Genomic DNA, 27,832 nt, shown 5'->3' on the forward strand with positions numbered 1-27,832 from the left:
CTGATTGGCAACTGTCATGTCATGTCATGTCATGTCATGTATTTACAGATTCTGAGTTTAGGACTTGAAGATCTTTGTTGTAGTGGTCAGAGCAGGCACAGAACTGCATATCACACTAAGAGCAAAAATAACCCTACCTTTTAAAACACGCTCATACTCTTATCTAAAACCAATTGTGGCCAAACTCTTGGGGGAAACTTCCTCACTTACCCATACTTTCCACGTAGGAGAGAACTCTGGCTTCCTCCCCTCAGAGGGAACAGTAAACAGATATACTTCTGCCTACTTTTCTATTCTGGTACATATCCCTTGTCTTCTTCCTTGCAAAAGTAGAGTTTATAAATCTACTTGTCCAAATATAAAACATTCATTTGGCCATTTCTGGAAGCTGGAGTTACCATGTCAAGGACAAGAACCAGACCTCATGTTAATGCTTTCTTTTTCTCTTCATGTCTGATGAATCAATGGAAAGGTTAGGAACTTTTCCTCTAGCAGAAGCGCTTTTTCCATCTCATTTGTCTTTGACTGCTTGCATCCCTGAGTGGCCTCATTAGCTTTTTTCTCTATGAGTGAGTGGGTAAGTCAGGTTTGACCTGCCTTCTACACCCTGATGAATATTCTAGGATTTTCTACAAAATAGTTTGACAAGAAAACTGAGATAGAAGATCCCCACTTGCCATTTATGTACCCATAAAAGCTCCTTTTTTGTTGGTTTGAGTTTACATCAGTTTTTAACTTTAACAAAATTTCTTAGTACTAAAAGCCATTATATTGATTCTTAACATTGTCATTAGTCATTAGTAAATGATACCATTGTGATATCAGTACATGTTAGTATACATTACATGGTGGCCAACTTTTGCTGCTTGGTTAGATTTACAAGAGCAGAAAAAATACTCCTAATTTTGAAATAAATAAGTGAAAAATTAATAATGTTATTATATAGAAGGTTTATAGTTTGATGGAGATATTTTATTTTGCAGCCCATCATCCAGTTCCCTGTCTTCTGAAAGGTGTACCCTGATTTTGCTCTGTGGAATCATCCTTGTCCTGCCTTTCAGCCCATGTCCTTCTGGTAAGACTTCACATTTCCTCCTGAGTTGAGTGTGGGAATAAAGTTTGATCAATCTGAGCATCCCGTTCTTTAGATTCATTGATATATGTAAGAATGGGCAATGAAGTAAAATGAAATGCAATGATATTTTTGTCAGAAGTGTTGGAGGGCAAGTACGCTATCTTTCTTACTGTTTTGAAGCATGTAAATACAAACTTAAAGCTCCTGTAGTCATCTTGCCATCAAAGTCAAATAAAAGAGAGAGGCTACAGAAGGATCAGGTCATGATGACATAATCTGAACCCATGAAAGCAACCTTTCCTGTAGTTAACCCAACTCTCAAACTGTTCAGTCATGTAAACTAATGTAGTTGAAGTCAGTGTGAATTGTGTAGTTTCTTGTTTAAGTCATTGTGAGTTGAGTTTCTGTCCTTGAATCAAAGGAGTCTAAACCCTCGATTACCTCCAAGGTTTACATATTCTAAAATACAAGGTAAACCTGTATCTGCGTAGTTCTTAGTGATTTTCCAAAATACATCTATAGTTTTTGTTGTCATCTACACAGATTAGTAAGACAAAATGTCAAAATATGGAAAGGTTATTTAAGTATGCTAGATTATTAAAATGTGAATTTTTTATAAAGTCTCAACAATAGTTTTCACACTCTTTAGCAATCCAGATAGAGTTCCCAATAGAGTGAGTGTTACGGATTTTCTGGTTGTGTTTCAGAACCACAGAAATACTCTTTCTCTTAATATAGCATCTCAACAAATTTGCTTTGCTTATTAAAATACAGGTAAGTAACATATCAGGATCAAGATGAAGGAAGGAACTGCAAAGATTATATAATTTTATCTCGTTTTATAACTGAGGAATTAAGCATCAAAGAACAAAGTAACTTATATATAGTCACCTTCATTGCTAATGGCAAAGATGCAACTAGAACTCAGTTCTCTAGATTACTGCTCCAAGGATGCTTCTCATTTCCTCAGCTTATAACCAAGCATCCTGCTTTTAAAAGGTTTCTTTGTTTGTTTGTTTGTTTGTTTTTACTTTCCTGCCTGTTCCTTATCTTGCTTTTAATAATAAGATGATAATGTTTGTTCTTCTTCTTTCTGCCAGGCACTCCCTTGCACAGTTTTTCCCTTATCTAGTTACGTATTTACTTAGAAGTTCCAGAGACTAACTCTTGAAACAGTCAAGCCACTATGAGATTCTCTGCACCTGGAGATTACTTCAAGGCTGCAGTTAATTTGCAACCTGAGTGTACTCAAGATGGTGCCAGCCCATTTACCAGATGGGATGACCATTCAAGATAGTCACTAGAACAGTTGTGTAGACTGGCACTAGCTCATCATCCTTGTATGCCCATTATACCTAACTTCCCATTTTAAGTCCTCACCTTTGACCTAAAACCTGAAACGTTTTTTTCGAGGCAAAAAGCCTTAACCATTTTTCCACTGCTAGCTCTGGAAATAAAGTCACCTTTATTTCACTGTACTTAGCCAATGTTATTGGCTTTGCAAGCACTGAGCAGCTAGGTCTGCACTGTTACAAGCCCTGATGACCTAACAATGCAGGCATGACCATTATTTACTTACCACCTAAAATGTTCACATCAGAGAAGACGTAATAAACTAGACTAGAATCAAATTAGTACTTACTCATTTCTGTCTTAGCAAACTGTGCCAGGAACTTTGACCATAGATGTACTTGTCCGCTAAAGTCTCAACACAGAGCACACATTGACTTCAAAGCCCATGTACAATGAGGGTCACTCTGCCAGGAACTATGCCTCATGGATAAAAGATCCTGCAGGTAGTGAACTCTCCCAAGAGTCACCCCATCACAGACACAGAACACTTTTGTAACACCCACATACCATATATTTTATGTTACAGATGACATTTTGAGCTTGGTCTTACAAAGAATCATTGTCAAGCTCAAAGGTCAGATGTACTGAATAAAACAGAGATCATTTTAACAGGAACTAGTGATTGAAGTCCATTCCCACTTTAGTCAATTCTGTGAGCTCTGTCAGAGCCTCTAACAGGTCCACTGGATGGCCTATTTAAACCACCAAAAGCTCATTTACACTCTTTGTAATAAATCCTTTAGTTCAAGGCATTTTTGAGATATTTCTTACTTTTGATTTTTTTTTCTTTGAAAAGCTTCAGGTTGTGTACTCTGTCAAGCAATTTTAAAAGTCTAACTTTTTAAAAAAAATGAAATGCAGAAATTTTTTCTGCTGACTTCATGGTCAGTATTCTGCTTGAAAATGGCAGAAGGCTTTGCAATAAAATGTGCATGTTCTGAATTTTTAGGAGATTAAAGAACAAAGCTTTTTACCCAAGCGCCTGACACTATTTGTGAATTTCCTGATGACAGATAAAAGCAGTCCATACAAAGGAAAGATGATTCTCAATCATAACTTCCCTTTTCCTCTTGCATAGCTATCTAATTAACATGTTTGAACTTATCCTTTTTAAAATTTCATTAGTAATATGTATTGGCTGAATGACTGAATATGCTTAGTGTTGCTATAAAAAATACAAGAGATTGGGTAATTTATGAAAAATAGGGGCTCTGCCAAAATGACCAAATAGAAACAGCCCCAAAGTGCATTTCTCAGCAAGAGACACACAGAAGGCAAGTGATCTCCACATTTTCAAATGAGGTACCTGGTTCATTTCAGTGGGAATGGTTGGACAGTGGGTATAACCCAAAGAAGGCAAACCGAGACAGGGCAGGGCATTGCCCCACCCGGGAAGTACATCTGACCAGAAGGGAGTACTCCCTCCCTGGCATTATGGTTCATATACTGTGCTTCAACCAACCCTCTTCAACCCGCAGACCAGGAGATCTTCACTGGGATGAAAACTGCCCGGGAGTTACCTGCAAAGAGCTGAGAAGCAACCTCAGTCGATGCTGCAAGTTGTTGGCACAGATCTAAGTGACCATATTGGCTAATGCTAAGAGAGCCAGTGAAATGGAGCTACCTGCCCCTCAGAAAGAAGGGAGCTGAAAGCAGGGAGTCAGGTGATACAGCTAGGTGGGTCACTCCCCCACAAAGCCCATCGAACTGAAGCCCTCTGGCTTGAGAGTTTTGTAGCCAGCACATCAGTTCAAGCTCAACCTGGAACGATTAAGCTTGGTGGGGTGAAGGGCAGCTGCCATTGTAGAGTGGATTCTAAACGTCCTGTGTAAACAAAAGAAACAGGAAACAAACACAGCAGCTTGACTAAGTCCCTGGCAGCCCAGCAGCACCGCTGTAGGAAGACAAGGGACAGACAACTTCCTCCTCAAGTGGGCTATCTGAGAATGGGAAGAAATCAGTGCAAAAAGGATGAAACCATCAAAGACCAGAAGGCCTCTCCTCCTCCAAGGCATCATGACTCCTCACCAGCAAGGGAACAAAACAGGATGGAGCACGAGTTTGACAAATTGACAGAAGCAGGCTTCAGAAGGCTTCAAACTTCTCTGAGCTAAAGGAACATGTAACCTAATGCAAATAACTTAAAAACTTTTAAGAAAAGGTTCAACAAAATGCCAACTAGAATAACCAGCTTAGAGAAGAACATAAATGACTTGATGGAGCTGAAAAATACAGCACGAGAACTTCACAAACCATACGCAAGTTTCACTAGCCAAATTGATCCAGCAGAAGAAAGGATATCAGAGATTGAAGACCAACTCAATGAAATAAAATGAGAAGACAAGAAAAGAGAAATAAGAGTGCAAAGAAATGAACAAAGCCTCCAAGAAGTGTGAGATTATGTGAAAGGATCTAGTCTACACTTGATTGGTGTACCGGAAGATGACAGGGAGAATGAATTCAATGCTGGAAAACACTCTTAAAGATATTATCCAGGAGAACTTCATCAACCTAGCAAGGCAGGCCAACATTCAAATAAAGGAAATACAGAGAACACCACAAAGATACTCCTCGCAACCACAAGGCACATAATCATCAGATTCACCAATGTTAAAATGAAGGAAAAAATGCTAATGGCAGCCAGGGAGAAAGGTCAGGCCACCCACAAAGGAAAGCCCATCATACTCACAGCAGATCTCTTGGCAGAAATCATACAAACCAGAAGAGAGTGGGGGCCAATATTCAACATCCTTAGAGAAAAGAACTTTCAACCTAGAATCTTCTACCCAGCCAAAGTAACCTTCATAAGTGAAGGAGAAATAAAATGCTTTACAGACAAGAAATTACTGACAGATTTTCTCACCACCAGACAGGCTTTACAAGAGCTTCTGAATGAAGTGCTAAACATGGAAAGGAACAACCAGTACCAGCCACTGCAAAAATGTACCAAATCATCAAGACCAACAATGCAATGAAGAAACCACATCAACTAACGGGCAACATAACCAACCAGTAACAAAATGGCAGGATCAGATTCACACATAACAGTATTAACTTTAAATATAAATGCCTAAATGCCCCAAGCAAAACAAACTGGCAAACTTAATAAAAAGTCAAGACCCATCATTGTGCAGTACTCAGGAGACCCATTGCATGTGCAAAGACACAAATAGAGTCAAAATAAAGGGATGGAGGAAGATTTCCCAAGCAAATGGAGAGAGAAAAAAGCAGGGGTTGCAATCCTTGTCTGATTAAACGGACTTCAAGCCAACAAAGATCAAAAGACAAAAAGAAGGGAATGGTAAAAGGATGAATGCAACAAGAAGAGCTGACTATCCTAAATATATATGTACCCAATACGGGATAACCTAGATACATAAAACAAGTTCTTAATCACCTACAAAGAGACTTAGACTCCCACACAACAATAGTGGGAGACTTTAACACTCTTCTGTCAATATTAGACAGATCAATGAGACAGAAATCAACAAGGATATCCAGGACTTGAATGCAGACCTTGACCAAGTGAACCTAATAGACACCTACAGAACTCTGCACTACAAATCCATAGAATATACATTCTTTGTAGCACCACATTGCAGTTACTCTAAAATTGACTACGTAATTGGAAGTAAATAACTCCTCAGCCAATGCAAAAGAATGGAAATCACAACAGTTTATCAGATCACAGGGCAATCAAATTAGAACTCAGGATAAACATGGAAACTGAACAACTTGCTCCTGAATGTCGACTGGATAAACAATGGAATGATGGCAGAAATAAAGATGTTCTTCAGAACCAATGAGAACAAAGACACAATGTATCAGAATTGCTGGGACACATTTAAACTAATGTCTAGAGGGAATTTATAGCAATAAGTACCCACATGAGAAGCAAGGAAAGATCTAAAATCGATACTCTATCATTAAAATTGAAAGAGCTACAGGAGCAAGATCAAAAACATTCAAAAGCTAGCAGAAGACAAGACATGACATAACTAAGATCAGAGCAGAACTGAAGGAGATAGGGACACAAAAAACTCTTGAAAAAATCGATAAATCCAGGAGCTGATTTTCTGAAAAAAAAAAAAAAAAAAATGACCAAATAGACAGACTAATAAGAAAGAAAAGAGAGAATTGAATAAAAGCAATAAAAAACATTAAGGGGGATATCACCACCAAAGCTACCGAAATGCAAACCATCAGAGATTACTACAAACAACCCTATGCACATAAACCAGCAAATCAGGAAGAAATGGATAAGTTCCTGGATACTTACACCCTCCCAAGACTAAACCAGGAAGAAATCAAATCCCTGAATAGTTCAATAACAAAGTCTGAAGTAGAAGCAGCAATTAATAGCCTACCAACCGAACAAAGTCCAGGTCCAGATGGGTTTACAGCAGAATTATACCAGACGTACAAAGAAGAGCTGGTATCATTTCTTCTGAAACTATTTCAAACCATACAAAAAGAGGGAATCCTCTCTCTCTCTCTCTTTTTTTTTTGTGTGTGTTTTGTTTTTTTTTTTTAATTGCATTTTAGGTTTTGGGGTGCATGTGATGAACATGCAAGATTGTTGCATAGGTACACACATGGCAGTGTGCTTTGCTGCTTTCCGTCCCCTCACCTGTATCTGTCATTTCTCCTCATGCTATCTCTTCCCACCTCCCCACCCCCCGCCCCTCCCCCATTTCCCCCCAACGGACCCCAGTGTGTAGTGCTCCCCTCCCTGTGTCCATGTGTTCTCATTGTTCAACACCCGCCTATGAGCGAGAATATATGGTGTTTGATTTTCTGCTCTTGTGTCAGTCTGCTGAGAATGATGGTTTCCAGGTTCATCCATGTCCCTACAAAGGACGTGAACTCATCGTTTTTAATGGCTGCATAATATTCCATGGTATATATGTACCACATTTTCCCTATCCAGTCTATCATCGTTGGGCATTTGGGTTGGTTCCAGGTCTTTGCTATTGTAAACAGTGCTGCAATGAACATTCGTGTGCACGTGTCCTTGTAGTAGAATGATTTATAATCCTTTGGATATATACCCAGTAATGGGATTGCTGGGTCAAATGGGATTTCTATTTTTAGGTCCTTGAGGAATTGCCACACTGTCTTCCACAATGGTTGAATTAATTTACATTCCCACCAACAGAGTAAAAGTGTTCCTATTTCTCCACATCCTCTCCAGCATCTGTTGTTTCCCGATTTTTTAATGATCGCCATTCTTACTGGTGTGAGATGGTCTCTCAATGTGGTTTTGATTTGCATTTCTCTGATGACTAGTAATGATGAGCATTTTTTCATATGTTTGTTGGCCTCCTGTATGTCTTCTTTTGTAAAGTATCTGTTCATATCCTTCGCCCATTTTTGAATGGGCTTGTTTGTTTTTTTCTTGTAGATCTGCTTTAGTTCTTTGTAAATTCTGGATATCAGCCCCTTGTCAGATGGGTAGGCTGCGAAAATTTTTTCCCATTCTGTTGGTTGCCGATTCACTCTACTGACTGTTTCTTTTGCCGTGCAGAAGCTGTGGAGTTTGATTAGGTCCCATTTGTCTATTTTGGCTTTTGTTGCCATTGCTTTTGGCATTTTGGTCATGAAGTCCTTGCCTACACCTATGTCCTGAATGGTTTTGCCTAGATTTTCTTCTCAGGTTTTTATGGTATTAGGTCTGATGTTTAAGTCTCTAATCCATCTGGAGTTAATTTTGGTGTAAGGTGTCAGGAAGGGGTCCTGTTTCTGCTTTCTGCACATGGCTAGCCAGTTTTCCCAACACCATTTATTAAACAGGGAGTCCTTTCCCCATTGCTTGTTTTTGTCAGGTTTGTCGAAGATCAGATGGTTGTGGGCATGTTGTATTTCCTCTGAGGCCTCTGTTCTGTTCCATTGGTCTATATCTCTGTTTTGGTACCAGTACCATGCTGTTTTGATTACTGTAGCCTTGTAGTATAGTTTGAAGTCCGGTAGTGTGATGCCTCCTGCTTTGTTCTTTTTGCTTAGAATTGACTTGGCTATGCAGGCTCTCTTTTGGTTCCATATGAAGTTTAAGGTGTTTTTTTCCAGTTCTGTGAAGAAGGTCATTGGTAGCTTGATGGGAATAGCGTTGAATCTGTAAATTACTTTGGGCAGTATGGCCATTTTCACGATGTTGATTCTTCCTAACCATGAACATGGAATGTTTCTCCATCTGTTTGTATCCTCTCTTATTTCGTTGAGCAATGGCTTGTAGTTCTCCTTGAAGAGGTCCTTTACGTTCCTTGTTAGTTGTATTCCTTGGTACTTTATTCTCTTTGTAGCAATTGTGAATGGCAGTTCGTTTTTGATTTGGCTCTCTTGAAGTCTATTACTGGTGTATAGGAATGCTTGTGATTTTTGCACATTGATTTTGTATCCTGAGACTTTGCTGAAGTTGTTTATCAGTTTCAGGAGATTTTGGGCTGAGATGATGGGGTCTTCCAGATATACAATCATGTCATCTGCAAATAGAGACAATTTGATTTCCTCCATTCCAATTTGGATACCCTTTATTTCTTTTTCTTGCCTGATTGCTCTGGCTAGAATTTCCAGTACTATATTGAATAGGAGTGGTGAGAGAGGGCATCCTTGTCTAGTGCCAGATTTCAAAGGGAATGCTTCCAGTTTTTGCCCATTCAGTATGATATTGGCTGTTGGTTTGTCATAAATAGCTTTTATTGTTTTGAGATACGTTCCGTCAATACCTAGTTTATTGAGGGTTTTTAGCATAAAGGGTTGTTGAATTTTGTCAAAAGCCTTCTCTGCATCAATCGAGATCATCATGTGGTTTTTGTCTTTGGTTCTGTTTATGTGGTGAATTACGTTTATGGACTTGCGTATGTTGAACCAGCCTTGCATCCCCGGGATGAATCCTACTTGATCATGGTGGATGAGCTTTTTGATGTGCTGTTGCAATCGGTTTGCCAGTATTTTATTGACGATTTTTGCATCTATGTTCATCATGGATATTGGCCTGAAATTTTCTTTTCTTGTTGAGTCTCTGCCGGGTTTTGGTATCAGGATGATGTTTGTCTCGTAAAATGATTTGGGAAGGATTCCCTCCTTTTGTATTGTCTGGAATAGTTTCAGAAGGAATGGTATCAGCTCCTCCTTGTATGTCTGGTAGAATTCAGCTGTGAACCCATCTGGACCTTGGCTTTTTGTGGGTGGTAGGCTCTTTATTGCTGCCTCGACTTCAGACCATGTTATTGGTCTATTCAGGGTTTCGGCTTCTTCCAGGTTTAGGCTTGGGAGGATGCAGGTGTCCAGGAATTTATCCATTTCTTCCAGGTTTACTAGTTTATGTGCATAGAGTTGTTTGTAATAATCTCTGATGATGGTTTGGATTTCTGTGGAATCTGTGGTGATATCCCCTTTATCATTTTTTATTGCATCAATTTGGTTATTCTCTCTTTTCTTTTTTATTAATCTGGCTAGTGGTCTGTCTATTTTGTTGATCTTTTCAAAAGAACAGCTCCTGGATTTATTGATTTTTTGAAGAGTTTTTTGTGTCTCTATTTCCTTCAGTTCTGCTCTGATCTTAGTTATTTCCTGTCTTCTGCTAGGTTTTGAGTTTTTTTGATCTTGCTCCTCTAGCTCTTTCAATTTTGATGATAGGGTGTCAATTTTCGATCTCTCCTTTCTTCTCATGTGGGCACTCATTGCTATATATTTTCCTCTAGACACTGCTTTAAATGTGTTCCAGAGATTCTGATATGTTGTGTCTTCGTTCTCTTTGGTTTCGAAGAACATCTTTATTTCTGCCTTCATTTCATTGTTTATCCAGTCAACATTCAAGAGCAAGTTGTTCAGTTTCCATGAAGCTGTGCGGTTCTGAGTTAGTTTCTGCATTCTGAGTTCTAACTCGATTGCACTGTGGTCTGAGAGACTGTTTGTTATAATTTCTGTTCTTTTGCATTTGCTGAGGAGTGATTTATTGCCAATTATGTGGTCAATTTTAGAGTAGGTGTGATGTGGTGCTGAGAAGAATGTATATTCTGTGGATTTGGGGTGGAGAGTTCTCTAAATGTCTATTAGGTTTGCTTGTTCCCGGTCTGTATTCAGGTCCTGGATATCCTTGTTGATTTTCTGTCTGGATGATCTGTCTAATATTGACAATGGGGTGTTAAAGTCTCCCACTATTATTGTGTGGGAGTCTAAGTCTCTTTGTAAGTCATTAAGAACTTGCCTTCTGTATCTGGATGCTCCTGTATTGGGTGCGTATATATTTAGGATCGTTAGCTCTTCTTGTTGCAGTGATCCTTTTACCATTATGTAATGTCCTTCTTTGTCTCTTTTGATCTTTGTTGCTTTAAAGTCTATTTTATCAGAGATGAGAATTGCAACTCCTGCCTTTTTTTGCTCTCCATTTGCTTGGTAGATCTTCCTCCATCCCTTTATTTTGAGCCTTTGTGTATCCTTGCATGTAAGATGAGTTTCCTGGATGCAGCACACTGATGGGTTTTGGCTTTTTATCCAATTTGCCAGTCTGTGTCTTTTGATTGGGGCATTTAGTCCATTGACATTTAGGGATAGTATTGTTATGTGTGAATTTGATACTGTCATTTTGATGCTACCTGGCTGTTTTGTTGGTTAGTTGATGCAGATTCTTGATTGTGTTGCTGCTTTTTTACCATTTGGTGTGTTTTTGGAGTGGCTGGTACTGGTTTTTCCTTTATGTGTGTAGGGCCTCTTTCAGGAGTTCTTGTAGAGCAGGTTTGGTGGTGATGAAATCTCTGAGTGCTTGCTTGTTCACTAAGGATTTTATTTTTCCTTCACTTATGAAGCTGAGTTTGGCTGGATAGGAGATTCTGGGTTGAAAGTTCTTTTCTTTAAGGATGTTGAATATTGGCCCCCAATCTCTTCTGGCTTGTAGGGTTTCTGCTGAGAGATCTGCTGTGAGTCTAATGGGCTTCCCTTTGTGGGTAACCCGACCTTTCTCTCTGGCTGCCCTTAGCATTTTCTCTTTCATTTCAACCCTGGTGAATCTGACGATTACGTGCCTTGGGGTTGCTCTTCTTGAGGAATATCTTTGTGGTGTTCTCTGTATTTCCTGGATTTGAATATTGGTCTGCCTTGCTAGGTTGGGGAAGTTTTCCTGGATAATATCCTGAAGAGTATTTTCCAGCTTGGATTCATTCTCTTCATCACATTCAGGTACGCCTATCAGACGTAGATTAGGTCTTTTCACATAGTCCCACATTTCTTGAAGATTTTGTTCATTCCTTTTTGCGCTTTTTTCTCTGTTCTTGCCTTCTCTTTTTATTTCATTGAGTTGATCTTCGACCTCTGATATCCTTTCTTCTGCTTGGTCAATTCGGCTGTTGAAGCTTGTGCATGCTTCACGAAGTTCTCGTGTTGCGTTTTTCAGCTCCATCAATTCACTTATACTCCTCTCTATGCTGTCCATTCTCGTCAGCAGTTCGTCCAATCTTTTTTCAAGGTTCCTCTTTTCTTTGCGTTGGGTTAGAACATGTTCTTTTAGCTCATTGTAGTTTCTTACAACCCACCTTCTGAAGTCTGATTCTGTCATTTCATCACCCTCCTTCTCCATCCGTTCTGGTTCCCTTGCTGGTGAGGAGTTGTGATCCCTTTTAGGAGGAGAGGTGTTCTGGTTTCGGGAGTTTTCATCCTTTTTGTGCTGGTTTCTTCCCATTTTTGTGAGTTTATCCACCTGTTGTCTGTCTCTGTCCCAGGGAGTTGGAGCTTTATGAGTTTCCGTTGCACTACTGCCTTTTTTGATTTTTCTTTCAGGTTGGACCCGCCCAGCTAGCAGCACGCCTAGCCTCTGCCTGCCCGCAGGGGCTTTGCTGCGCTGCTGTGGGCTCCGCCCAGCTGCCCTGAGCTCTTCCCTGTAGTCCTTTTTATATGGGCTTAGTTAAAACTGTCTTGGCAATGGTGGCCCCGCCTCTGTTAAGACGGACTCTCTCTGTTGTGGCAGGTTGCCTCGGCAACGGCGGGTTGCCTTGGCAATGGCAGCCTGCCTCCGTAGCGGTGGAGAGTCTCAGTAATGGCGGAAGCCCCTCCCCCACAGAGCGGGACCATCCGGGTTCAGCTGTGCTTGGTTTGAAGGGCTCAACCCAGAGGGTTTCCAATTACTGTTTTTGTTTTCATTGTTGTTGGGGGTGGAGGAGTGGGACCAACAGAGCCTGATCACCTGGCTCCCTGACTCAGAGTCTTTTCTTTTAAGTTGAACGACCCTGCATTCTGGTCGCTTGTTGAAAAGGCGCCGGGATCTCCCGTGCTGCGACTCACGGAGTCGGCTCGAACTGAGGCGCAGGCTCCTGGCGGATTTTTTTTGCCTAGGAATCTCCTGGCCTGACTCGCTATTTCAGCTGAATCGGCAGCTCTGCCATCTCAGGGCTCTGCTCGCCAGCTAAGAGGGCTCCCAGACCAGTGGCTTTTGTCCGGAGAACCGCAGCAACTGGGAGTGGTCACAGCAGCCGCGCGGGCGGAATCAGCCCCATGGGGGCCAAAACAGCCGAACCGGCTGGGACTGCGACACTGGCAACCCCTCTGCCTGGATGTCTCCTGGTCTGTGGGCAATAAGAGTTCGTCTGGAAATGCGGCGTCCACTCACCCTCTGCACTTTCACTGGGAGCTGAAATCCTGAGCTGTTCTTAGGCGGCCATCTTCCCCTGTAGTTCGGGAATCCTCTCTAACTCATTCTTTGAGACCAACATCATACTGATACCAAAATCTGGCAGAGACTCAACTTAAAAAGAAAACTTCAGGCCAATATCCATGATGATCAACACAAAGATCTTCAATAAAATACTGGCAAACAAAATACAACAGCAAATCAAAAAGTTTATTCATCATGATCAGGTAGCCTTCACCCCGGGATGTGGGCTGATCCATCATACACAAATCTATAAACGTAATCCATCACATAAAAAGAACCAAAGACAAAAACAACATGATCATCTCAATAGATGCAGAGAAGGCCTTTGACAAAATCCAGCAGGATTTTATGCTAAAAATTCTCAATAAACTAGATATTGATGGAATGTATCTCAGAATAATAAAAGCTATTTATGATAAACCCACAGCCAGTATCATACTGAATGGGCAAAAACTGGAAGCATTTCCTTTGAAAACAGGGACTAGATAAGGATACCCTCTCTCACCATTCCTATTAAATATAGCATTGGAAGTTCTAGCCAGAGTAATCAAGCAAGGAAAATAAATAAAGTTTATTCAGTTATGAAAACAAGAAGTCAAATTGTCTCTATTTGCAGACAATATGATTGTATATTTAGAAGACCCCATCATTTCAGCTCATAATCTCCTTAAACTGATAAGCAACTTCAGCAAAGTCTCAGGATACAAAATCAATGTGCAGAAATCACAAGCATTCATATATGCCAATAACAGACTTAAAGACAGCCAAATCATGAGTGAACTCAAATTCACAATTGCTACAAAGAAAATAAAATACCTAGGAATACAACTAACAAAGGGGACAAAAACCTCTCAAGGAGAACTACAAACCACTGGACAAGGAAATAAGAAAGGACACAAACAAATGGAAGAACATTCTATGCTCATGGGTTAGGTGAAACAACATTGTGAAAATGGCCATACTGCCCAAACTAATTTATAGATTCATTTCTATTCCCATTGAGCTACCATTGACCTTCTTCACAGAACTGGAAAAAAAAAAACTTTAAACTTCATATGGAACCAAAAGATAGCCTGAATAGCCAAGACAATCCTAAGCAAAAAGAACAAAGCTGGCAGCATCATGCTACCTGACTTTAAACTATACTGCAAGGGAAACTGTAATCAAAACAGCATGATACTGGTACCAAAACAGAGATATAGACCAGTGGAACAGAACAGAGGCCTCAGAAGTTATGCCACACAACTACAACCATCTGATCTTTGACAAACTGTACAAAAAGAAGCAATGGGGAAAGGATTCCCTGATTAATAAATGGTGTTGGGAAAACTGGCTAGCCATGTGCAGAAAGCTACAACTGGACCCCTTCCTTACACCTTACACTAGCATTAACTCCAGATGGACTAAAGATTTAAACATAAAACTTAGCACCATAAAAACCTTAGAAGAGAACCTAGGCCAGACCACTCAGGACATAGGCACAGGCAAAGACTTCATGACTAAAACACCAAAAGCAATGGCAACAAAAGCCAAAATAGACAAATGGGATCTAATTAAACTTAAGAGCTTCTTCACAGCAAAAGAAACAGTCATTTGAGTTAATCAGTAACCAACAGATGGGAAAAAATATTTGCAAGCTACCCATCTGACAGAGCTAATATCCAGAATCTACAAAGAACTACAGCAGATTTACAAGGAAAACAAACCCATTCAAAAGTGAGCAAAAGATATGAACAGATAGTTTTCAAAAGAAGATATTCATGTGGCCAACAAACATATGAAAAAATGCTCATCATCACTGGTCATTAGAGAAATGCAAATCAAAACCTCATTGAGATACCACCTCATGCCAGTTAGAATGGCGATCATTAAAAAGTCAGGAGACAACATATGCTGGAGAGGATACAGAGAAGTAGAAACACTTTTACACTGTTGGTGTGAGGGTACAGTAGTTCAACCATTGTGGAAGACAACGTGGCGATTCCTCAAGGATCTAGAAATAGAAATTCCATGTGATCCAACACTCTTGTTAATGGGCCTATATTCAAAGGATTATAAATCATTCTATTATTAAGATCCATGCACACAATGTTCATTGTGGCACTGTTTACAATAGCAAAGACCTGGAACCAACTCAAATGCCCATCAGTAATAGACTGGAGAAAGAATATGGTACATAGACACCTTGAAATACTATGCAGCCATAAACAACATTGAGTTTGTGTCCTTTGTAGGAACATGGATGAATCTGGATACCAACGTTCTCAGCAAATTTACGCAAGAACAGAAAACCGAACACCTCATGTTCTTACTCATAGGTGGACATTGAACAATGAGAACACATGGACACAGAAAGGGGAGCATCACACACTGGGGTCCTTTAGGGAGATATGGGAGGGACATTAGGGGGGTGGGGAGTTTGGGGTGGGATAACATGGGGTTGGGGATGTTGAGGAAGTATAATATGGAGAGAAATGCCAGATGTAGGTGATGGGGGCTGGAGGCAGCAAACCACCTTGCCATGTATGTACCTATGCAATAGTCCTATGCAATAGTCCTGCATGTTCTACACATGTACCCCAGAGCCTAAAGTACAATTAAAAATCATATATTTTAATTGTACTTTAAGTAAAATATTATATATATATATAATTTATATAATGTATATTTACTTGCTAATCAAGATACAACAATGATATCTCCCTAATCTACAGAAACTCCTGTAAAGTACCCTGATCTGAATATTGGTCATAATTTGTGGTTATTCTTGTGGGTAACTTCAATAGCTTGAGATTAAAGGAGATAAAATATAATTCAAAAAAAGAAAAAGAAAAACCTTGATGAAAAAGTTTTATTTGACTCAAGATTTTACATGGCTAGAAAGAAAATAAGGGTGGTGATGGAGGTGGAGTTTGGGGGAGGTGGGGAGTGGAGAGTCATGGGATCTTTTATTTCTAACAACTCTCTTTTCTTGCCAGAGAACTAATACAGTGAGTACTTACTCTCCCCCAGCGTTTATTAATGTGTTCCTGTGCAATCCATCTCTGTAAACCAAACACTCCCAGTTAGGATTCATTTTCCAGCACCACTACAAGGGTATCAAATTTCATCATGAAGTTTAGAAGGGACAGATATGTAAACTATAGCACTGGGTGAAGCTTAAAGGTTACTGAGTACTTAGCAAATAAGAGCCTTCTAGTCAAAAGATAAAGGAAAGGACTTTTCTTTAAAAAGTATCCACTCATAATTTTTGATTCTAACTTTATATCACAATGTATAATGTTCAAAAAGAGTAGGCTAAACATACTTAAGAAGAGTTTAGGAAAATTTTCCAGGGTCATCCTCTTTTCTGTACAACTTGTTCTAGTTGATTTTAAACTATCTTCACTGCCTGAATTTGTGCTTCTCTTCCTAGGACTGTATTTTTTTTAAATCTTTTTCTGTGTTTAACAGCAAATGGTCATTATGTTTATCTTGGCTGTATATTTATGGGAATTTTTTACTCAAAGCAACGTTTTCTAAACAACGTATTCTAGCTTTAGTCATTAGGGTCAAAAATCTTGATCCTAGTTCCTTTGGCTCCTTTGCCTGGCATATTGACTGTATCTTATTAGTGTGTTGAGAAGAAGGATTAAATTAAAATTTTGCATAGAAGAATGTTTCTTCCTATGCTGTATATATTTTGGGTGCCCATCCTCCTAATCTTTTCACACTTCATCTTTGTTATATGTAAATTTTCAGTGCTACAAAAGAAGTAGCACTAGAATATAAAGTTTATCAGCAAGGCAATTTACTTCTATAGAAGGGTGCATCTCACATTTGGGACAATGGTGAGCACACACCATAACAGGGGAGGGGAAGGGGCTTTTATCCCTGATGCACATAGTCCCTACTGCTGTGTCATTCCCCTATTGGCTAGGGTTGGAACACACATTGTAAGCTAATTCTGACTGGCTATTTTAAATTGAGCAGAAGTATGAGCTAGAGTGCCAGTGTGAGTAGTTTTGTGGAAAGGACTGTTACAGAACAAGTAAATAAGTGTTACTTAGGTCAGAGCAAATAACCAGGGTGATTCAGGTCAAAGTAGGTGATCAGCGTGAGTCAGGACAGAGCACATGACCAGGGGAACAGATGTGAACTACTGATTAGAACTGGTGTAAAAGTTTGTTTACTGAAACTATGAGATAGTTAAACTTTAAAGTAGGGGACAAAGAACTGAACATACTGACACCCTGATTCTTTAAAATCAAATTTAGAACTCATTGTATCTGACAACTCCCTCCTCTTGAATTTTTTTACAGCTCTTTCTCTTCAAACTTCCTAAACATATCTTGGCTTAGTTGTTCTGCTGATTTTCTGAAAGAAGAAGCTCCTTTGAATAACATGGAGGAGAGTTAAGGTAGGTTTTAGTAAGTGCTGTTTTTATGAGTCTTTGCACTAGCCGACGGATGCATGGTATGACACAACACCTGACAAGAATGAGTACACCCACTACTCCTATGATAGAGGTAAGAAGTGAGGCTATGATTTCTTTTCATATATGGAACCATTTTGTTGGACTGCAATTTCATCTAAATAGATGTGAGAGCCAGAAGACCCATGAGGGACTTCTCTTGCTTTACAGTGTTGTATATTGTCTTCCTCTGGTGAATGAAATGCCAGAATGAAAGGCATAGCCAACTGGACCAGAGCACAAATGCCACTCCGGTTCCTTGGCAGACTGTTCAATAAAGGTGCACCATAATACCACCATACATCTACTTGAGGATGAACAAGGGCTGACTGACTGGTTAGTACTAGAAAAGTCTTAAGCTTACTGCATCTCTTTAGGTCTCCAAGCAACACTGTTTCTTCCTTGTTGTGAGAGACATGAAGTGAACTTAGTGTTGGGAGACAGAAGCTGGATGGCCATGGGGACTGACCTGCAGGGTGTTAAACTTCAGGATATAGCAGAGAGAGAGCTTGGCATGACTTGTTACCCCAGGCTGTAGGATCCTGTAAAAGAGCTACCATATATCCATGCATGGTCAACTGGAGGACCATCCTAGGGGAAAGGGGTCTGGTCTGCCATGCACACAAGCGTAACAATTGTTTTTGTTTAATGTATGGACAGAATATTTGATTTATTCCAACCAAGCATTTGCATCTTTATATCCTGTTTCTATTGCTAAAGTTTGTTTTAAATCATTTACTTCTACAATTTCTACATCCTGTCATTGCATATAGAAGGGGTGACAGTTTGATCAAAAGAAGGTCAAAAAGGAGAAGGGAGAGGGAGTGAAGAGGATATTTCAAAAGACCCTATGAGGTCTGTGTTGGCCAAACTGGCTTCTGTGCTGGAGAAGCAACCTAAAGTGGGGTCAGGGTCAGTAGAAGTAGAGGTAAGAATGGAGAGCTGTACTGGATTGCATTGGTACTGTTGACAAGTAGAGAGAATGCTTTCTTTGATGAAATGGAGGTGTGGTTTTAAAGAGATGCAGTCCTTTGGGGAATTCCTTCCTTGTTCCTCAGTGGTCCATAGGACATCATCCCAGGAGGGACAGTACCATCCTGGAATCTTGTCCTTGTTTAGTTCCCAAAATTTGAGAAATGTCGGGGATTTGGTTTCTATGAAGCAAGGGTTGCAGAGGTTAGAAGTTACTTCAGAAGGACAGAGATATTTTTCAAAGAAGGCCCGTTGTCTTTGGTTTTGGAGATCCCTACAGGTATGGCCAGACAGGCATCAAATGTGATTGTCTGAGGAAAAGGTGACCTGGTTACATTAATAACAAGGTGGTCAGCAGTAGAACAAGGAAAGAAGGAGTAATAAATAAAAGAGGGTTAAACTTTACTTAGCTTTAGTTTGGTAGGGTTTCCCCCTGGTTCTATGGCCCATGACTCCAAAGGGGGTGGTGCTTTCTTGACTCCGCTTTGATAGGTCCATCTTCTTTCTGCTGCCTGGATTGCAGTTTTTGTAGTTAGGAGCACTAGGTAACATTCTTCCCAGGCTGGTTAGAGCTTTTCCTTCTCTCCAGCTTTTGACAAGGATGTGGTCCCCAGGCTAATGTTGGTGTACTGGAAACTCAAGGAGTGGCACCTGTGCTAAAAGACTTTTAGTTCTGAGGCAAGAGAAAGTGGAAGATAAACCAAGTATAGAATTTCTTGGAAACTGATCTTTTGTTTTAAATGTAGGAAGATCAGTAATAGAATGTAGATAAGGCAGTGCATAAGGCATCTTATAAGGGGATAGGTCTATGTCTTTTAGTGGGGGGACAGTTTAAATTCTCAGCAGGGTGATAGACCTTTCTACTTACTCCGATGAAGATGAGTGCCAGGCAGTATAATATTCCCATGTTATATCTATTACCTGGACTAACTTCTTAATGGCATGTGCAGTGAAATTAGTCCTATTATCTGAATCAATTTTTTTATTAATCTAAACCTGTGTATAATATTTTCAACTAATGCCTGACTATGTTATTAGCCATTGTACTTGAAAAGAGAATAACTTCTACCTAATGAGTAAGGTGATGTACTATTAATAATAGATGCTTTAGATGACTAATCTGTGGCATTTCTGTGTAATCAACTTTGGAATGGTCTTAAACCTGGACTTCTTCTCCCAAGAGGTATCTTTTTATAGCTTGTTTATTAGTTTTCTTACATACTAAGAAACTATCTGTAAATTGTGTGGCCAGGGTATAAATTCCTATACACCCATAAACTCTGAGAACTGCATCACAGATAGCCTGTGGCCCCCATTGGGTCCCTTGATGCAGTTAGAACAAAATTTCCCTCATAAGAGGTTTGGATAACACTTTTTATCTGGTCTGGCAATATCCATTTTACTTCTGAATTCTCGTCAGTACCTATTTTTATTAGTTTTTAGACCAAAGAATGCCAAACACCATTTTATATTTGACAGTGCTTTCTATATGATTTTATACTAGATAAGCTAAATTTCACCTTTATATTAGTGTGCTGTTAATGTTAAACTCAATTTTAACAAAACCTTGTAGACATATTATCCAATTTTCAGGTCTGACCACAAGGTAAGATTTTTATAGACTCTTTTTAACCCTTAATTTTTTTTTTGAAAGAACAGCTTAGTGCTTTAAGAAAAACTTTTTGTGCATTTATTTTAATTTCCAGTTTACAACAAAACTGGATGATACTCCTTTAACTTTAGCCATTATGTTTACACATAATTTACTTTACAATTAACATTTCAAAACTTGATTAAAACTTTAAAATCATGTTTTAACCTTTTTATATAGGTAAAAATTTACATTCTTATGCCTCTTTATAATCCTTTTACCAAAAATATATTTTACTCTCCTTATACATCTTGAACATAAACTATTTCTTCAATAGTTTTACATTTAGGAGGCCTAATTATTTTTAAATTATACAACATTTCTGGCACAAATTCTCTTTTATAACATTTTTCATGTCTTTCACAGGCAATCTTTGACATGCCTTAACTCTCTGACTTGTTGTAAACATCCCTTTCTTTAAACAAACAGTTAGCTTACTTTAGGACAAGAATTTACCACATAAGATTCTTTTTACATAAATTCCACCCTCCTTTTCTACTTTTTGTCAAAGATAATAACCATTTTCTTTCCAAAGCAAACTTTCTTTATGTCTGTGGACTAGACTGCCTAAGGTTACAAGATTGGAAGTTAGGATAATACATATTACACTGTAACTTTCAGCAAACTTTACTTTTGTTGAAAACCTTGTAAGTTTGGGATTTTAATTATGTGCTACTAGTAGACCCTAGGACATAGACAGGAGTGCAGATAAGGTCTGGCTTATTCTAGCATGTAACTCCGTGTGTCCTATGTTTTATCTAGCTGTAAAGCAGGCCAGTTGTACAGCTAAGAAATGGTAGCCTGTTTGGCTATTTGATCAATAGTTCTAAGGTCTTGTACTAACCAGTATGAACCACATGGCTTCTGTACAGGATTGGAGTGTTACAGGGAGACATACAGGGTTCAAGAAGCCCATCATGGAGAAGGCCTTTAATTATTAATTGTAGGTTTTAAATTTACCTTGGATTTTAAAAGAATAGGGTATTGTTTTCTTGTTATTTTTAATAATGTATCATTAGGCCTGGGGAAAAATATTGCTGGATTTATTATCTCTTACCTTACTTGGGGTATTTTCCATCTTGATGGTTTTGTGTTGAGGTTCAATTTCCCTTACTGGAAACTTCTTGCCTTTTTTGTTGAGGCCCTTACTTGGGGTATTTTCCATCTTGATCATTTTGGGGTGAGGTTCAATTTCCCTTATTGGAAACTTCTTGCCTTTGTGGTGAGGCCCAATTTTCCCTACTGGAAATTTCTCACTTCCCTTACTACTAGAGGTTTGTGTGAGGTTCATTCCCCCCAATGGAGATGTCTCACCTCTTTTTAACCTCCAAGCCACCCCGACCAAAGAATACTTCACTGCTCCCCAACCCCTGCAACTTTTCTTGTCTTGATATTTTCCAACAAAGAATACTCTACCACTCCCCATCACCTTGTAGCTTTTCTTATCTTGATCCCTACAACCAGCAAAATATTTTACTGAATCCTGCTGTGTCTTTTCCTTGGTCTGTGCACAGCATTTCTGGTCACCGCAGTATTCATAGGCCTTTTTCTCCCACATTGCTGAGAGTCTGGGTTTGTTTATCACACTGGATGGGTCTCAATTCCTTACCCCTGTGGTTACCATAATGAGGCAGTGGGGTACATATCCTCACGAGAAAGGACCCATAACCATCCAGAAGACAATGGCTTTTCCTCACATGGGCCACCAATTGTTATATGTAAATTTTTAGTGCCACAAAAGAAATAGCACTTGAATATAAACTTTCTCAGCAAAGCAATTTACCTCTATAGAAGGGTGTGTCTCACAGGTGGAGCAATGGCAAACATACACCAGAACAGGGGAGGGCAAGGGGTTTTTAATCCCTGATGCAGGTAGCTCCTACTGCTGTGTTTTTCTCCTATAGCTAGGGTTGGACAGTACAGTCTAAGCTAATTTTGGTTGGCTATTTTTAAAGGGAGCAGCAGTATGAGCCAGAGTGGTGGGATGAGCAGTTTGGCGGAAAAAAACAGTTGCAGAACAGGTAACTAAAGATGACTCAGATCAGAGCAGGTAACCAGGGGTGACTCAGGTCAAAGCAGGTGATCAGGGTGAGTTGGGATGGAGCAGATGACCAGTGGAACAGATGTGAACTACTAATTAGAATTGTTAGAAAAGGTTGTTTACTGAAACTATGAGAAAGTTAAACTTTAAAAGGGAGAAAAAGAACTGAACTTACTGACATACTGATTCTTTGAAGAGAAATTTAGAACTCATTGTATCCAACAATCTTCACTTCAGGAGTATTTCTTCTAAAAACCAACTTTAATGGCTATATTGACAGAAGGGCATAAGAGTCCCAGTGGAGCTCAGATTAAGACCCTGAGCTAGGAAATCAGAGCAATGATTGCTTCTTATCTTGATACTCAATAATTTATCTTAGTGGAAGCTGTCTTATGCTCCCCAGATCCACTTTCAGGGTCATAAGAATTGTCTTCTGGTGACTTTGTGCTGATTTGCCTCTCTGGGAGTGTCTCTCTGTCTGAAGAGAAATGATTTATCCAGTTTATGTTACTTCCTCAGGGGCATCCTCCATCCTATGACTAGTTGATATGGGGTACAAAGACCCAGATTTCTGCGTCAATTTGTAACAATTCTAAAGGCTATGCTAACTTCAAATCTCTTGTTAGTCTCTAGTGTTACTATATTACATTTTAGCTTCTCTCCTGGACAGTCCAGTTTTCTTCACACCCTCCAGGTATTGTTCCCTCTGTCAGAAAGAATTCTAATTAAATCTGCATAGTTATATCTATATTGGAGTTTGTTCCTAAGGCAAATATTATCTTTCGAATTTTAATGTTACTTTGGGTTCCAAGGCCATGTTTCTGAAAACATTTCAACAGGTCATGAAATCTTAGGTAAATTCATATGTCAGTATCAAATAATAGATTAGTTATCACCATAAACATAAACAACGGATTTTGATAAGAAACATGATTAGAAAACAGCAGTATTTACGTACTTTAAATGATATTAAGAGTACAACAGAATATGGAAGTAGTTGTAAAGTGCCTCACATATTGATGTTACTCAAGTAAATCATTGTATTATAAATTGATATCAATAGGCAACCTCTCAAAGCCTAAAGAATCCTTAGTTTTCCACAAAAGCTTATCAAGGAGAAAATGTTTAATAACTTGGAAGTTATGTGCAAGAAGTTAGATATAAGTCAGATCTCTTGCCACTCAGGGTAGAGAGTATTCTTTTCCATTTTACAATTTACCACCTGCTTAGACCCTGAGAAAAATTAAGTTGGGCTACAGATAAATTATTTATAACTTATTTTTAAAACTGCATACCATATTTGTAGAATATGTGTATGTACTTGGGGCAGGTGTACAGATATACAACATTTTCAAAATATGGTTTAGTGCTCTCTGTTTTACAAATGTTAAAATAGAATATAAACATTTAAAACCCTACCACACACAAAAAGTGAAGGCCCACTTCTAATTATGCCTATGGATGACTTCTCTCTTTCTAGTTTCTCTATCTGTAAAATGAAGATAACAATATTTGTTTTCCTCAGAAGGCTGTTGAAATAATGGATTTCCTAATGTATATAATATACTTTGAAGATGAAATCCTTCATATAAATGCTAAGTATTTTTATTGTGCATAAATTTTTGAGGTATTACGGGTGCACAATTTCAAAGAATACATTAAAATGAAAATTTATTATGAATAATCCTTTGAAGTTGTAAAACCAATTAAAAATAAAGGTGAAAGACAATCTTCTCAACATTGAGCACAGATGGTACTGATTTTGTTCAGCTATTTCTTGTACATGGTACGGTATATTTTACAATTAGACAATGAACTAAGTAGGCCTAAGTTAACTTTAGAAAACATGATATTTGTCTTTCAAAGTTTATTCATTCCTGTTATAATTCTCAATTATTAAAGATTAATAAAAGTGACTCTTTTCAATTATTTTGTGACTTTGGGAAATAATTGTAGAGCATTAGGATTTACCTGCAATTGTCAATAATAAAATTTTGGCCTAAAGTCAAATGGTAATATTCTTAATCTTAAAATATTTTCCTCATTGCCAGAAAAGACTTTTTTTTTTTTTCCCAATATACTCCTTCTGCCTCAGGAATAAATAAGCTCTATTACTATGGTGAAGGTCTTGTTAAAATTCTCTTGGGGCCATAATCCAAGTGAGTTTTCTATGTTTTCTATCTTTGTGTTATACTAATGTATTTCAAGGAGAAATGAGACCTGCATTTTTGCCTAACTTGTGGCCTGTGGCATTTTATTCCATGGCAGCTATCTGTTTGGAATATTCTCTATTTCTTATTGGCTGTGTCCATAATTCTAGAAACCTGGTGTCCAAACCAAACCATGAGCCCAACATGAATGTCAATGGCAAGAACTTTACTGGCTTATTCCACTGTTACAGTTCTGGGGCCTGGGACGTGGCACTCATCCACCCTTGGAGATTTAAGTGATTTCAAGAAAAGAGGATTTATCAATTTGTTTGCTATTATTTTTAGCTGTTTTAAATACAATTATTTGATAACTGGGGTGGCATACTAATGGTAGGGTAAAGAAATGTACCCCAAAGCAATATCCTCACCGCTTATTGCTTGCTTCATTTTACTTTTGTGAGGAGTTGTCATTACTTATAACCATTCTCTACTCAAGATGTTCAGACAAGTGATGCATGTGTCTGAATAACAGTGAAAAATATTTCTCTTGCTCTGAAAAGTATCATTAATTTAAGTGTGAGAGCTGCCAGCTAGCACAATAGACAGAGCCATTTACTGAAGTAGGGCTTCATTGTCACAAAAGCTAATGCACATCTAGACGATAGAGTTAACTCCATGTTCACTGGAAATACCAAGTTTATATTACAAAGTACTTTTAAAAATTTCTAAGGAAAGTAATATAAAAGTTAAATACATTTTTAGATAAGCAAAACATTGATCTGGCTATAGAAGAGTGCAATTATTTTTTGTGAAGGCTGCTTTTGGAGCATGGTCAGAAGTGAGCATTTATTCTCTTATTTATTTAACTAATTTTTATATTGAGTAGGTTCTATAGGTCAGGAATATGTTCAATGAAGGATAACAAAAAGAATAAAATGTTATCACTGCTCTCACAAAGATTACATCTAGTAGAGGAACACCCAAATAGCTGAAGTGAGTAAAGAAACCTATCTGTAGTGCTGGGGGTCTCATGTCAGACCAACAGTGTGTTACCTGAAAGTGAGTGGAGAAAATGGAGACTAAGGGAGGAAGAAAGGAAGGGAGGGAGGGAGGGAGGGAAAAAGAAAAGGAAAACAGAAGGGAAGAAAAGGGGTAGGGAGGGAGGAAGAGAGGGAGAAAGAGGAAAAGGGAGGAAGGAACGGAGGAAAGAAGATATAGGGGAGGGAGAGGATGAGAGAAAGTAAAGTAAAGCAAGAGCTTTTGAGGTAGAAAGATGGCTGAATAAAAGCTTCCAGTAATTGTTTTCACTATAGGAACACCAAACTGAACAACTATCCACACAAAAAGGCACCTTCATAAGAACCAAAAGTCAGGTAAGCAATCACAGTATTTGCTTTTAACATCCTATTAAGGAAAGGGGCACCAAAGAAGGCAGGGAAGACAGTTTTGAATTGCCTACATCACACCTCCCCCATTTCCCAGCAGTGGCTTTGTGGCATATGGAGGTAATCGGTGCACACGAAGGAGGGAGAATGCAGTGATTGTGGGACTTTGCATTGAAACTCAGTTTTGTTCTGTCACACTGGAAAACAACACATGGAAATCAGACAGTATGGAGGAAGCATTTAGACCAGCCTTAGCCAAAGGCATATTGTCCATCCCACTGGCTAAAACCTAAATTCTGGCAAGTTCCACGCCTATGGGCTACAGTGCTCTGTGGTCTTAAATAAACTTGAAAGGCAGTCTAGGCTACACAGACTGCAATTCCTGGATGAGTCCTGGTGCTGTGCTGGGCTCAAAGCCAGTAGACTTGGGATACATGTGATCTATTGAGGCACCAGCTAGGGGAACCAAGGGAGTGCTTCTGCCACCCCTCCCCCAATCCTAGGCAGAACAGCTTACAGTTCTAGAAAGGACTCCATTTTCCTTGAGGAGAGGAGAGGGAAGAGTATAGAGGACTTTGTCTTGTGACCTGGATACCAGTTCCCCTATAGTAGAATAGGACACAGGGCAGTCTTAGCTCTCACGCTCAGTCCAGATTCTAGCTCCTGGACAACATTTTTATACACACCCTGGGCCAGAAGGGAATCCACTGCCCTGAAGTGAAAGAACCCAGTCTCCATATGCAGAAGAACAAATTAGACTCATCTCTCACTGTATATAAAAATCAAATCAAAATGGATTGACTTAATATAAGACCTCAAAGTACGATACTACTAGAAGAAAACTTGAGAGAGACTTTCTAGGACATAGGATTGGGCAAAGATTTCTTGAGTAAGACTCCACAAGTACAAGCAACCAAAGTAAAAATGGACAAATGGGATCCTGTCAAGTTAGAAAGCCTCTGCACAACCAAGAAAATAATAAAATGAAAATGAAGAGACCAACTGTGCAATGAGTGAAGAAAATATTTGCAAACTATCCGTTGGAAAGGTATTAATAACCAGAATATATATGGAGCAAAAACAATTCTATAGAAAAAAATAATCTGATTAGAAATGGGCAAATGTTCATGATAAATATTTCTCAAAGGAAGACATATAAATGGTGAAAAGGTATATAAAAATGTTAACAACTTCACTGATCATCAGAGAAATGCAGATCAAAGCTATCATGAGATATTATCTCACCTCAATTAAAATTATTTTTACCCAAAAGTCAGGATACAACAGACTCTCATGAGGGTGTGGAGAAAAGGAAACCCTGTATACTAGTTGTGGGAATGTAAATGATTACAATCACTATGGAAAACAATTTAGAGTTTCCTCAGGAAAACCAAAAGAGTGCTACTGTATGATCAAGGAATGTCACTCCTAGGTATATAACCAAAAGAATAGAAATCAACATATGGAAGAGATACATACATATTGCAGCAGTTTGGGCAATAACCAAGACTCAGAAGCACCCTAAGTGTCCATCAACAGACAAATGTATTTAAAATGGGGTATATATACACAATGGAGCACTACAGCCATAAAGAGAATGAGATTCCGTCATTTGTAACAACATGGATAAAACAGGATATTGTGTTAAGTGAAATAAGCCAGACCCAATAACATACATTTTGCATGCTCTCATTTGGGGGATCTAAAAAATTTAAAACCATTGAACTCACGGAGATAGAGAGCAGAATAATGTTTACCAGAGTGGAAAGTTAGTAGCTGAGGGGAAGAGGGGATGGTAAATGGGTACAAAAATATAGTTGGATCCAATGAGTAAGATTTAGTATTTGATAGCACAACAGGGTAAGTACAGTCAACAGTAATTTATTGTACACTTAACAATAACAGAGTTGAACTGCATTGCTTGTAACACAAAGGAAAGATAAATACCTGAGATGTTGTATATCTTATTTACCCTGATGTGATGATTATTTACTGTATTTCAGTAACAAAACATGTTACGTAACCTGTAAATACATATACCTACTGTGTACCCACACAATTAAACAGAAAAAAAAATGCAATGCAAAACCTTAACAACAACAACAACAGA

At 38.8% G+C, this 27,832-nt stretch overlaps 1 long non-coding RNA gene across 3 annotated transcripts in view; it reads left to right on the forward strand.

Moving 5' to 3' along the window:
- Window positions 1–27,832, forward strand: part of LOC141584318 (uncharacterized) — an 885,764-nt gene that overhangs the window by 658,881 nt on the left and 199,051 nt on the right. For all 3 annotated transcript variants that reach the window (XR_012517304.1, XR_012517305.1, XR_012517303.1), the window contains 2 exons: window positions 984–1,075; window positions 17,372–17,469. This is a non-coding gene — a long non-coding RNA (uncharacterized LOC141584318). The remainder of the gene's footprint in view (window positions 1–983; window positions 1,076–17,371; window positions 17,470–27,832) is intronic.

This window comes from Saimiri boliviensis, chromosome 4 (assembly GCF_048565385.1).
Source record: "Saimiri boliviensis isolate mSaiBol1 chromosome 4, mSaiBol1.pri, whole genome shotgun sequence".
NCBI lineage: Eukaryota > Metazoa > Chordata > Mammalia > Primates > Cebidae > Saimiri > Saimiri boliviensis.